The sequence below is a fragment of the Astatotilapia calliptera genome, chromosome 1 (genome assembly GCF_900246225.1).
Source record: "Astatotilapia calliptera chromosome 1, fAstCal1.2, whole genome shotgun sequence".
Taxonomy (NCBI): Eukaryota; Metazoa; Chordata; class Actinopteri; order Cichliformes; family Cichlidae; genus Astatotilapia; species Astatotilapia calliptera.
Window position 1 is genome coordinate 18564600 of NC_039302.1, and position 13679 is coordinate 18578278.

The window sequence follows — 13679 nt, forward strand, 5'->3', positions numbered from 1 at the left end:
CATAACGCTTAAACTCATATTTGAAACCCATCTGTTGTGCATAGGGTGGAGGTCAGGGTGGATAGATGGGTAGGCAAACCCTCTTAGCAAATAAAGTGCTAATTGCTTACTCACCATATTGTACACATAATACTATAGGTCTATTTTTGGGGAAGGAGTGGGGCTCTTTAGTTATTATTATGCTAGGACAGGAAAGCTGTGAGACAGAGCAGAGGAAGCCACACGGCAGATAGGCCCGGGCAGATTCCAACCAAGGTCTCTGCAAGAGTCTTACGGGCTATGGATTACCCACAGTACACAACAGACATTCAGGGTCTGCTATTTTAACCCACATCCTAATCTTTCCATATGCTCTTCATGCTTTGCCTAATTGTAATCAATGGCTCATACTCAAGCAGTATGTCTGGTATCACACAAACATATTTACCACCTTTCACGTCTAAAATAAGTGAAAAGAACATAGCAATGAAAATACTATTGAGCGTGTAATTGTTTTCATCCTAAACAACCCTCTCTTTATAACACTATGAAACGCTGATGTAGCACTGAAACTGTTAAGTCGTTCTTCCTAAAACATTTACTCAAGTTTGTCAAAGCAGTTAGTTAAAGCCTCCCTTCAAACTGAGGGCCAGTGCCCCTGAAAGTGCAGCAATGAACCTTTCAAAAAGGCTCAAAGCAATTGTTCTGGTGCATGAGGAGGTCAAATGGAGATCCCTAGAGATCAGAGTTGGAGGATAGGAGGGTGCTTGGCAGCATGACTTGTTTACAGGAAGCTGTTGTATGAAGAAGCCAGCCAACCAGTAGTGGAGCTGATTCCTATAGAGACAGATGAGAAGAGAGAGGGAGCATTCCTGCTGTCAGCTATTTCCTGTGGATTGTGGACTGGGCTAGAACGACGAGGCATGCATCGTTATTTTCATCCAACACAAAGAACGATTTTGCCTTGTCCTGTATACGACTCCGCCAGTGCTGCAGCTCCTCTGTGAACCATAAAACCGCAGAGCTCAAAGTAAAAACAGAACATTAGTCCCAAAATAGGAGGGAAAATGTGCAAAGTTGCATCTATTTCCTGTCATCCAAATAGTTACGTAAGATTCATCATAAGCATCCACTCACATGCCTCAGAGAGAGACAGAGTCATCAATCAACATGCTGTTTGATCTAAAATTAGAGAAATTCTCAAATGATTTCTACAAATCACATGTCCGGCATCGAAGACTATCCTAATACGCGTGTAACTATCTAGACTGATTCACGATGGACTAAACAACGATAAAAATGTAAGAAATCATGCTTGACAGGAAAAAAAGGGACGTTGAGAAAAACATTCAGAGAACTTGAGAAATAAAATCTTTCATCTTATTCAAAATTTGACTAAGTTAAATTAGGAAGCATGAATCCAGAGACACTGGCAGCTGTGTAAATATGATTTATACCTGATTAAAATATGGTGAGTTTGGAGATGATATTCACTCCACTCTCTTCTCTCTGATTTGATCTCTAACACCTTAAAGAAGCGCAGAAATAATTTCTTTAACATCATTATTACCTTATGTAGCTAACTTAGAATCAATTTTAATCTGTGTAAATTTATTGTTTTCATTTTTTTTGGACTCAGAAAGCTATAATCACAGAAATGGGTCACAGAGGCCCAAGATGGACATTTCAGTGTAAACACCAAGGCGTTAGCCAACTGACTTCCTGAGGTCTGATACCATCTCTCTACACAAAATTACTGGCTGTAAACAACCACTTCTAAGAAAGCTCTAGAGTACCTTTAAAGTGCATTCAACCACATTCAATACAACTTTTCTCTTGAGATGTCAGAGCCAAGGGCAAGCTAACGGTCAACAACTGACGAAACACTTGACATCGCAGAGTGTTAAAATCTTTGGGGTTTTACGGGGTTTGGAGGCAGGACACAAAAAGGCACACTTTAGCCTGAGGTTGCTGTCCTGTTGTTGTAAAAACACAATTCTTCTGTCTCCATCTTTCTCCCTCCGGGTCCACTCTTTTCACCCACACGTCCCCGTCTTGCTTTTTCAGATGTTTCTTTCTAAAGGGTTTGTTAGGAGGAACTTGGATATGTGAGGATGGAGGAAGTCTGATAATGAAAATGGGGCAAATTTGTCATTAAGCAACATAACACAAAACAAAGCTGACTTGACTAACCCTGACGTTTGTAGTGCATTCCTGAATAAGTTGAACTCTTAACTTCCAAGTTCCAATTAGGAATTTCAATCTGGAATGTCCCCTCAACTAGGATTTCCAACCTGACACGTCAGAGCAGCCCTAGCAATCCCAAGATAGCAACTCAAGATAGCGGTACTGAACGTAAACAGGAGTAAAACGGTAAAACTTTTCTCAAATGGCACTGTTCTGTATCCATAACTCACTAAATAATCCATACGCAGAGCAGTGACTGACACTGAGGCTCTATCCATGAATATACTGTAGCGGTATTTTTAAGCTCAATAAAATAAGTATTATGTTGTATTGCTAGCGACACTTGAATGCCTCTATCTTGATAAGAATCAAAACAAATCTTGTTTTCCCGTGCCTTTTCCTGAACGTTCTCCAACATCTGAATTCCGAGGTATCTGGAACACAGCATTACATCAGGGGTGTCAAACATAAGGCAAAAGGAGAGTGTGGAACTGCTGAATAAAGCAGCAGTCTAAAGATCACATGTAGGCCTGAACCAGCCTGCAAACTATCTTAATCGAGCGAGAGGCTGAGGGCTCCAGTCAGCTTTTCAATGTGAAGTCCTTTTCTTACTGTAACACTGTATCATGGGCTCATTACAGCGTCATTTTTTATTTTATTTTTTATTTTTATTTAATATTAGGCCTCAATTAGTTTTAAAATGCCAACTTTCCATCTTAAGTAAACATGGGTGGAAAATTATTTAAATTTAATAAGACTAATAAAAGTTCAGGGACTGGACTTTAACATCTCTAGTGATGAAGTCTTTTGAAAAGCTCAACAGAAAGGAGATTCTGCAGGAGATGGAGCATAATGATCCACTGCAATTTGCATACAGGCCTTGTAGGGGCGTTGAAGATGAAGCCGTGGTTGAATAAATTTCCTGTATCGTCGTCTGGAAAGGGCCAAAGCCCATGCTCTGCTCCTATTTACTGACTTTTCTTCATCTTTTAATTCAATCCGGCCACATCTGGATTCCCAATATGCAGATGATACGATGACTGTAAGTCTTCTTTATGGTGAAGAGTATTCCCATGGGCCTGTTGTGGGTGAGTTTGCTTCTTGGTGTGATCAGCCATTTTTGAAGATCAACACCCTGAAACTAACAACATCCAGTGCACTCAAAGTCACATTGTTTGGTTTCTGTGACCAATACATTTTGTCTGTTTGTCGCTAGCCAACTTATCATCCTGTTTTACAACACACTGAACCACAATGCACTCTTCTAGCTAGTTAGGCTAGTGTAAGCTAACTCCCCAGGTTCATCCTATATATGGTCACGTCCTGCTTAAAAAAACAAGTCCTATGAGTTTGGCATTTTGTCTACACCCAAAATGCCGCTAGCACATCCATCCTTTATTTACACTATTGTCTCGCCTAACCATGTCGACTAACACATATCCGCATTTCCAAGCAACTGGCCTGCTTCCTCTTCTTTCAAATCTTAGCTTAGCAAAACATCCAGACTTAGTCAGCTAAAAGTTTTTCTTCCTTATTTTCTTTTTTAAGCGCTACTTCTTAATCCCTTTACTTCAACCTCAACGCAGAGATTAAAAACTATCTGGCTGTTTTTGCCTCTGGCATAAAAACAAATCCTGTAAGCCAACGTGTCACTTTTGGATATTCAACACCATCGTCTTAATTAGCTAGCTTTGCCATTTCAGGGTTTTTCCTGGTTCTGTCATGTTCATGTCCAGAAGTATTATGTGATTACATATCAATGACGCATATGTTCCCCCAGCAACAGGAGCATATTGATGAAATGGGACCATGACAGTGTCTCCATTAGACTGTTTGGCCTGGAATAAAAGAGCTCTTTGTGCTCAGTGTGTCCTTGAGAGGGAGAGATGGTTAAAAAGTAAGTCTTTTATCAGTCTGTAGTCTATGTGTGTGTGTGTCTTTTAAAGAGAGTCCACATGTCCTTGGCACTGTCACTTTTGACATATTATCTGATACATAGTTCTCCCCGCAACTTGCAGGAATGTGCTAATATTTGCATTATCCGTCAGACCTTGGCTGCATTCAAAATATTAAAGTCTGTTCTCAGAGGGTGAAAGGAAGCACAGCAGAGGGGCAGAAACACCTGGAGTCAAAGCCAAAACCTTTGTTCTCATTCAGTGTAAGGCTACACAAATACACACCTGGCTAAGAGCAATCTTCACGGAACCGCTTAACTTTACGTAACATTTTCATGTTATTATCAAGACTGGCAAACTTTAAAAATATGCATCAGAAGCAGCAGACACAACAGCTTTCATAAACAGAGCTGCCTGCCTCTTGTTTCTCTGCTTTTCTGGTTGACCCGGTTCTCTATTTCTGCTGATCAGCAACCTGACTTCAAGGTTTTTCAAACCACTGCAGAGCTCACAGGCAGCCAAAAACAAATGGGGAAAGGAAGGGTGAAAATCTCTGCGAATTCTCAACTCTTTCCAGACGTCACAACTTGCTGGCAGACATGAGTGCAAAAGCCCACACACTGATCCACACCATTGTTTCAGTACCTCCTGAAAGACCAGTTTTGTCCCCAGCGGACAAAGTCCGTTGAGCCAATTTGAGCCGAATCATGTCAGCAGAGCAGCGTGGGAGTTGAGGTACAGATACATATTTTCAGAAGGGCACCCAGGATTTGATATTCAACAGGATGAATACACATAAAATCATTTTCACTACATGTAAAGATTGTTTTTAGGCATTTTATAAGCCAACCATGATGGGAAAGCAAAAATTCCCATCTGAAACTGAAAACCTGAAGTATATATGTGCATTGTGTTCATAGTGAGACTCTCTGGAGACCCATTTGAGTCTCTAACGGCCTCTATCTGTCTATGTAAAAGAAACTCACCAAGGTCAGTGCTACTGGCAGTTGCACATACCCATACCTATATAATTACACTACCACATGTTTTGCCATGCTGCCACTGTAGCTCGATTGTCCAGGTGGAACCAATACTTCTTTTTTTATCTCTGTTTTTTTTTTTTCAGGGCAATCATGGCATATTTTCTCCTTGTGGAAAAGATGAAAACCCCTTCTGTATAACCTAGATATGAGCATGCACAGCTGCAGAGGCAGGCATGTGGAAAACAGGCTTATGTCCATCTGAGCTGCAGCGGGGAGGTGGGGGGGGTGGGGTGAATCTGTCACAAAGCTGACCTCCAACAGAAAAGTCTTTGACTTTTCCAAGGACACAAAATGTGCTCTTGTTTGCCAAATTCTTAAAGCTTAAGTAAACAGAGAAAGAGATTAGCTTTACTAATACCTGCGTGGTTCATTTGTTCTCCTATGAGTCATTTCTCAGAATCTATCAGTTTTATGCAAATTAAAGGAACAGTCGAGTCTAGAAATCTCATTTTTCTAAAGACTGTTTCACGGTGTTGCGCAGTTTTGGAGATCTCAGCTGTAGAGATGTATAACTTCAAGGGTTCTTTCCTTGTAGTACTCAAAGAACCAAAAAAGTGCATTTAAAATATTCTGCAGCAGTGTCTCTTTCCAGAAATCACAGCCCTGTTGCTCAATAAATCCACAAACCTTGTTTTTTACCAATACACACCGACCGAGACTATCACTCTGCGTGAGCAAATGTTCATCTGCCCACCACGGGAGACTCAGTCTACTGACAGCGTGACACTAATCACTAATCAGCCGCCCATCCTCGGCTGAACCGTAATGTTACCCAATTACTAACAGACAGCCAAAAGAAAGCAGTTCTTACATGAAACAGTTCATAACAAGCTATATGGATTTCTTTATTTTCTCCCATGTTGGACGAGGGCCAGCAGCATGACCACTCATTCATAACCCAGTTTCCACTGTTCATACACTTTCTTTTCCCATCACTAGTTATAAAAACTTAAGAACAGCTGGCACTGGATTCTTTTGGCCATAAATGTGATGTTTCCCCGAACTTCACCGCACAGTTTTAGTTAGAAACAGAACAAATATGAGCTGTTTGTGGAGCACTTAAAATATGTGGATCAAATTACCCCCTTTTTTAGGCTTCGCTGATGAACAAATCCTGAAGAAAACAACTGGGCTCCCATTGATTACACTGGCATTAGCACTCTTGACTTAAAGTAGCCAGTGAGTTAATTAATATAACTGGACGTGATCTCATTAGGGGAGTCATTACGCATGTGATGACTGAGACAGATAAAGACGTTCCTCGGCTTTAGCTGTTTTGAGTTCAATAATCTGGAAACTCAAGTCAATATGTGCTGATTAATGGCACTGGGAAAATTATGCTCCGAGTCAAATTCACTAGCAATTCATTAAAGATTATAGGCTGTCTACTTTATAAGGAGGCTTTGTAAATGCAGCGCTTGCACCATTTATTCTGAGTATCAACAGGTTGTGACAAGTGTTTAAGAAATAAAAACACAGCTGAGAGTGTGTGTACTCCAGACATCCAACCCGAGCGCTGCTCGTATCTCAGCACGCAACTATACATGACAAATGTAGCCCCTCGAATAAATATAGTCAGGACGTCTTACGGCATGATAACGTCTACATGATGATGTTTTGTTACCCTGACATGGCATGCAAAATCCTATTAAAACATTACGACCCATTAACTATACAGCCCAGGGGGGCGCTTATAAACGGTTACATATAGAGGTTAAGTTACACAGTAGCTTGAGGCTTAATTTTTACTTCACATGAAATAGCTTGAAAAATATTTTGGATTTTTATTAAAAGACAAACAGAAAAAGGCTGTAACCAAAGTCTTTCTAAAGCTTTGTGGAAATCCTGCACTTGTCATCTTTAATGAGAAAAAAGAAAAAAGCACTATTGAACCAGAGGCACTGTGAGTGGGTGAGAGGAAGTGTAGTCGTGTTGGCACTGCAGCTGGAGAGAGCTTGAGAAACTTCCTAGGAAACCTTAAGACACACCAGTCGTAGATTTCTTTTGGTAAATGCAAAAGGGATTAAGCTTAAGGCAGTTTTACACTGTGCAATTCTGGGCAGCCCCAGAGGAAAGACGACTAATATAAATGAATCACGATGGCATCTTTGGTTTGGCACATGGAACGGTGAGTGTCACTACGTTACGCTGTAAAAGAGGTCCATAGCTGGCAGCTCTGAAGGTCTTGCAATCAGTGTTAGCCAGACAAATTTTTGACAACAGAACTGCTGCTGTGACTGTAGTCTACTAACAAAGCACCATGAATAGAGCATCATATGAGGTACTGATCAACCTAACACCAGCGCTTGTGAAAACCAGAACACCAGTGATATAGCAGCTCATCCCACTCATGATCCATCACAATTCACGGGTTATTGTCCAGTACAGAAAGAAAGTGATATGTTTTGCTTTACTTCATGAGCTAATGAGAGGTCAGGCAGGCTCTCAAACACTCATATCAAGGATAGAAGGTGGAAGTAAAATGTACTAAAGTAAAACACTGGGATGCCAATAAATCTAGTTTGTATGTTGAAGCCGCAGCATGGTGACAAACAGTATGACTAAGAGTGTGCCTTAGACCTAAATCAGTGGGTAATACTGTATGCCTGAAAGTTAATATTAAGTCAGCATAGCATGACCTTCAATGAACTAAAATCCCACGGCGGAAAGCAAGGTTAATATAGTTTCTTAGCTGAGCGACAGCAGATCGATGAGATCAGTGTTTATAATCCTAGAAAGAAACACACACCTTATTGTTCTGTGCTCTCTCCACAGGTGTGACATCTGCTGTGTTTTTAAGCCACGTGAATGTGAGAGCTGAATTGGTTAAAACAGTCACAGGCGAGCCAAAGGCACCGGCATCATATGTCTCCTTTCTGCGTAGATATAGTCACATAAGATTAAATGCTTTCATGAAAGGCAATGAAAAGCTTGCTTTCAAAAGAAGCTTTGTGACTTCTGTGGCTGTTTGAGGGAAGCTAAGGGAGATGGTCTTGTGATCTGCAGATTTATGACTGGGAAATCTGTCAAAACCGCATGTTGGAGAAATACACCCCCCAGATCTGAAGAAATGTGGTTGAGGATCGCTTTAGCATGACGGTGAGGAAAACTACAACCTCAGACCCTCACGATTCTCAGTAAATCCCAATGAACCTATCTTGAAGACAAAAACAACTCTTGATTGTGATGTTGAGTGAACAACGGCCCGTTTAGGCTAGACGCACTCCTGTTAGAGTGAATGGAGAACAGAGAAGAACTTCCTCAATAGCTTTGTGTTGACAGTCCCATCCAGTGAGAGGGGAAGGTCATTGTTTGATCTGCACAATGGAAAGGCTTTTTTAAGGGAGGAAAAAGAAAGCTTAAAGAAAACCGCTCACAGCCATAGGGTTTGCATTATGGTGAGTGAGATAAGATCATAAGGATTTAGGCTGTAATCTGTTAAGAAAACTCATATTCAGGAACCAAAACATTCAAGAAAGACAGCCACACAGCTCTCCATACTTAACCTACACAAACCTCAGTGTAGTGAAAACACTCTTTTCCCAGCGTTGTTCTAAAAAAAAAAGGTGCTTTTAGAAGTTTAAATTGCCTGAAACAATTGTGATATATGGGCCAGATTTTCCCCCTTTATCCAAGTAAGTAAATGCACATGTTTCAGAGAATCACAAAAAAATAAATAAATAAACCAACCCTGGACCTGCATCTGCGCCAAAGCCAGGTCAGAAGAAGTTAAATTAAAGGCTCCAAACTAAGAAGTAGAGCTGAAAACACGTACATGATCATTTTAACCCACAGAGGTGTGATTAATGATACTTTTTAAGGACTGCTACATCACACGAAATGCAAATGATCTCCAAATGTGTGGCGCAAAAAGCGTTAACAGATAAAACTGCACATGCACAAGAGTGTAAAGGTTAAAATACGCAGAATGCATGTTTTAAAAAGTATTTGGGTTTTTACCCTTCCCTGGCCAAAACAACAGAAGTCACCCCCCTCACCATAAGCCTGAACTCCAGCAGGAAAAAGGACAGGGTGCTCAGTTCAGAGTCGTGTGATCTGGAGTCTTGTGCTGTTTTCTTACTTATCTGCTGGTTTGACTTTAGGGATGTTTGACCGATAATAACTAATTACAAAGCCCGCAGAGTTACTGCCTGCATCCGCTGGGACATTTTTCTTCATTCAAAGGGTCAGCTGTCGGGGGGGTGAAAGCAAAGCAGTCTGCCGATGACTGCACTTCATCGTTCAGCATGCCATTGACCAAATATGGTCACATGGAGACACTTTAACGCACCTTGCAACTTTTTAAAAAGTTATTTTCCACCCCTGCTTTGTCCCACTAGCTGCTTTGTGACAAATTAAACTTCCTGCCGTAGCTCGTCGGGAAATTTTTGTTTGTTTAAAAAAAAAAAAGCAGACGGCTTTTACCTCCGAGTTTCCCCTCACATCCATGGCTGCTGGTATTTTGAGATTATAATCCCTTTGCGACGCACAGATCCCGTTCGTCTACACGGTGAAAAACTTTGGCTGGCTCTGCCGGATACCTGCCCTTCTCAATAAACTGCGACTCATGTCTTTCCAACTAAAACCGACCAGAAAAAAAGAAAAGGAGGAAAAAAGGAAAAAGCCCTCCTGCCTCCCCTCTCCTTTCTCTCACAGACTGCTGCAGAGTACAGAGGCTGGGCTTGTTACCTTGGAAACGGGTTGTTTGCCCCCCACTTTTGCCGGGATTTGCCCCCCCCCCCCCTCCGCCTCCCTTCCTTCTGCCCCTTTGCCCTCCTCCCCTCCCCACCCAGGCATTCAAGCCTCTGGCCTCTTGTTTATTGTCAGGACGAGTTGAGGAGCGTGGATGAATATTCAGGAGCCGAGGGCTGCTGATGGGACGAATCCGCGCTGCCAGAGCTGGCTGCTGGGCATTGTCATGCTGAAAAATGCTCCACAGCACACACAAAGATGCCATTCATATGTCCAAAGTGAATGGGAAACACTGACCGAGTGTTGCCCACATGTGCAAATGCATGTTGGCCGTATAATAGCGTTTCATTAATGATAGAAAAAGATCCCTTATGACATGTTCACCATTAAAGTGCGTACACACATGAAGACTCCTCATGTTATTCATTTGTCCTCCAGCAGCTTCACCAGAGTGCATTCAAAGTCAGTCAAACACGTTATTTTTAAGGCACCTTTTCTAACTTTTAGCTCAAAATGCTTCGTGATGACTCAAAGCACAATCTGGTTCTTACAGGTCCTGTTTAATAAAAACTGCCAAGCGTCTGTTCCTCAAACTAGAGACTCCAGCGGTGTCCTCTAAAGCCAGCTGTGCACCAGGACTGTGCTGTTCCCTGAAGGGAGAGTACACCCCAGGGTGGAGGAAACGATGTGCAAGAAATGAGACTTGGAACAAAAATCATCTCTTTTTAGTCACCTTCACATTAAAAGGAAATGCACAGATCCACCCATCTTGTTCTTCAGCTTATCAAATTCTGAGTTGCAGGAGGCCCTGGAGCCTATCCCGGCCGCCGTAGGGCGAGATGCAGGATGTGCACCCTGGATACCACAAAGAGAAAGACAACTACTCACACTTACAGCTACAGCCAACTTAGAATCACCAGTTAACCTAACTCCATGCGTGACTTTGGACTGTTAAAGGAAACTGGAGTAGCTGTTCCCATGGGAACATCACACAGAAAGGCCCCCAGACTGGACTCTGGTCTGGGACCTTCTCACCATCGTGTCCGCCCTTCAGACACTCAACTAACCAAAGTTACTGCTTCTATTAATCAGAACAACAGTTTTTAGTTACAGTAACATGATAAATTCAACTTTTAAGTTAATGAGCTTTATTTATTGAGTAGCACCATATGCAGAACAGTTACAGTTTACTAAAATTTGGGTGTTTTTTCAACCCTACGCAGACCTATAAAAAAATCATCAGATTTGTGATGACTGATTCTATTAATCATCCATCTCTGACCACCTCATGATGAAAACAACTGTGCTTTTCTAAAGAAAACCCCCATTCAGAATACCTATTGCAAGTGAAGTAAGAGTATGGCGTGATATCACTTTGTAATGTTCACTTAAAAGCAAAAAAGATGACTAAGAATCCCTGAAAATCTGTTTTATTCCTGACCTCTACCTTTAACCTTGTTGCACAGATACGCAGGTGCACTCCAAGATCCCATGTCATCACTTGTGGGTGTGGTTCCAGGTGTAACAGAGGAGAGGCCTGGCAGGAGACACCAAATCAGACTCACGGGTGATGCTTTAAGCCTAAGGGCAGTGATTTATTTTTTTTAAAGCCAGGTGTTACATCAGTAAAAGTTACATCAGTCATTTATAAACAAGAGAAAGACACACTCATTTCAGTCTGTAGTGCGGTGTTATGGTGAGGTCTCGCATCCAATTAAAAAAGGTTTGCACTGGACACAAATAAAGGAATTTCTAATATATGTTTTGTTCTTTTGGCAGAAGTTGATGGAAGTTCAGAGAAAACCGTTTCCAACTATTTCACAAGAGAGTTCCCTTTGTCATCCATGGTTATCTGTCTGTACATTTCTGCCCCAAACACTGAAGGAGCACCCATAAACATTCTCCTTTCAGTCTCTTGGGGTGTCTTATCATCCCACAAGCCTGGGAAGAGAGAGGAAGTCACAAAACTCAGACATCCGTGATCGCGGTTCATTACATGAAGTCAGCAGGAAGCCTACAGATCAGTGACTGTGCAGCTTTTCTTACAGAGACCCCGTCAAATCCTTTCAAGGTCTCATAAAGATCGTCCTTCCTGAAAACACTTCAAATCCGCACATTTTCAGCACAAAAGACTTAGGCACTAACAGCTTTTTGTGGGATTTTTTTTTTTTCTTTTCACCACAACATAATGTGGAATTCATTGTTCCACTGATCACAGTGGCATCTGGACTTCTCATTAAAAGCCACATCCTCTTCTCACAGGACACGGGAGCATCAAAGCACAGACTCACGAGCATACATGAAATTTTACCAGACAGGAAAGGAATCCCAATTAAGACAGATTTCTAAAACTTTATGTGAATCCCTTCAACCTCAGTTTCGGGACTAACCACAGAGCTCTGACAGCAGACATCGTATTCATTCGTTACACACCTCCTGGAGCTGCACTCATGAGGGAATAAGCAGTAATCTCATCCAACATGAACAACAGATACGATTACGCCTCATCTCTGTGAGACTTTGGCCACTGACACGCCAGAGAGAAAATCATTACTAAGCCTTTCTTTTTCCTTCCTGAAGTTTCAATGAGAAGAGAGGACAAGAAGTCAAAGTCACAGCACAATTATCCCCTAAATAGTGTAATAAACACCATATTGAGTTTCAGAAAAGGACCCAAGGCAGCTCTTTAACTTCCCGATTAAGTTGACGTGTCTTTTCAACACCCTGAGATGCAGCCTGACAGCACAGAGGGAGAAGATGCAACTTGTCGAGTTGACACAGCCTCTTCACTTCGAAAGAAGTGAAGAAATGGGCTGGAAGTGTCTCTTTTAACTGTATCTCACATCACTCTCAAGAGACTCTCACTTACTTTTCTTTGTATTCGCACATGTTTGAATGCACAAAAGGCCAAATGGTACTGTGGCTGTTAGGATCAGTCCATCGTTCACCTTAGAAAAGCTAGGTAGTATCAGCCACCTTGAGGGTTACAGTAAATAACAGTTATCAGCTGGTTCTGTGTTATAGAAGACCCTTTAAGAAAGGGGTGTCAAACATGAGGTTTGGGGGCAAGAATTGGCCCAGGAAAAACTGTAATCCGGCCCACTGAGCGGTTTTGGAAAATATGAAAGAGGGCATAAATATTTTTTCTTTTAACTGTATTTTTAAAGGTTTTATTTCTGAAAGACATCCCCCACAGCCATTCGCCCTTTAATAAGTAGTTAAGACACATTTAAACAATTAAATGACAGAAAAGTTGCTGTTTACTGTCTACTATAGAAATTTCAGTTGAAAACAAAATTCATCAATCAACAAAAACTACAAGACAATCTGGGCAGTGTCTTAGTAATTGTCTTAATTTTACACATTGATCATGTAGAAATGCACTTATTTATTTTATTTTTATTTTATATCAAGATATCACAGGGATTAAATGCTTAGTTAAACACCTGGTGTCGGTGTAAAGGTCTCAGCACAAGATCAAAATGGGACGCATGTAAAATGAGTTTCACATCCCTGCTTCAAGGGGAAAAGGGGGATTGCAGTCTATGAGTAACCATGATCACTCTTTGATTATCGAGGGGGGAATGTTTAACCGAAGCACAAAACTTTTCTTGTTCTCTCAGTCAAAGTAACAATAAGATGTTATTGTTTCTAAAAATGCTCTGAATAGCTGCAGCTTTCACAACATGATGTGCTGGCGGAGCAGCAAGCAGAACAGTTTAGTACAAGGACATTCCTTTATCTCATGGCATTTCAGCTTCTGACCACACAGCAGCCACAACATCAGTCCGAACTGAATCAGAAACCTTGAATGCAGCGATACGGGGTAACATTTCATATACTGAGTATGCACATATGTATATACATATGATATTTATGTTGA

At 41.4% G+C, this 13679-nt stretch overlaps 1 protein-coding gene across 2 annotated transcripts in view; it reads right to left on the reverse strand.

Annotated features, from left to right (window-relative positions):
• dennd2b (DENN domain containing 2B) overlaps nucleotides 1-13679 on the reverse strand; it is a 54806-nt gene that overhangs the window by 40373 nt on the left and 754 nt on the right. The window contains exon 1 of one of the 2 annotated variants that reach the window (XM_026167549.1): nucleotides 9530-9776. The exons of the other annotated variant lie outside the window; for it this stretch is intronic. The gene's annotated coding sequence lies outside the window, so the exon portion shown is untranslated. Of the gene's footprint in view, nucleotides 1-9529; nucleotides 9777-13679 lie in introns of those variants that run through there. 2 annotated transcript variants of the gene reach the window in all.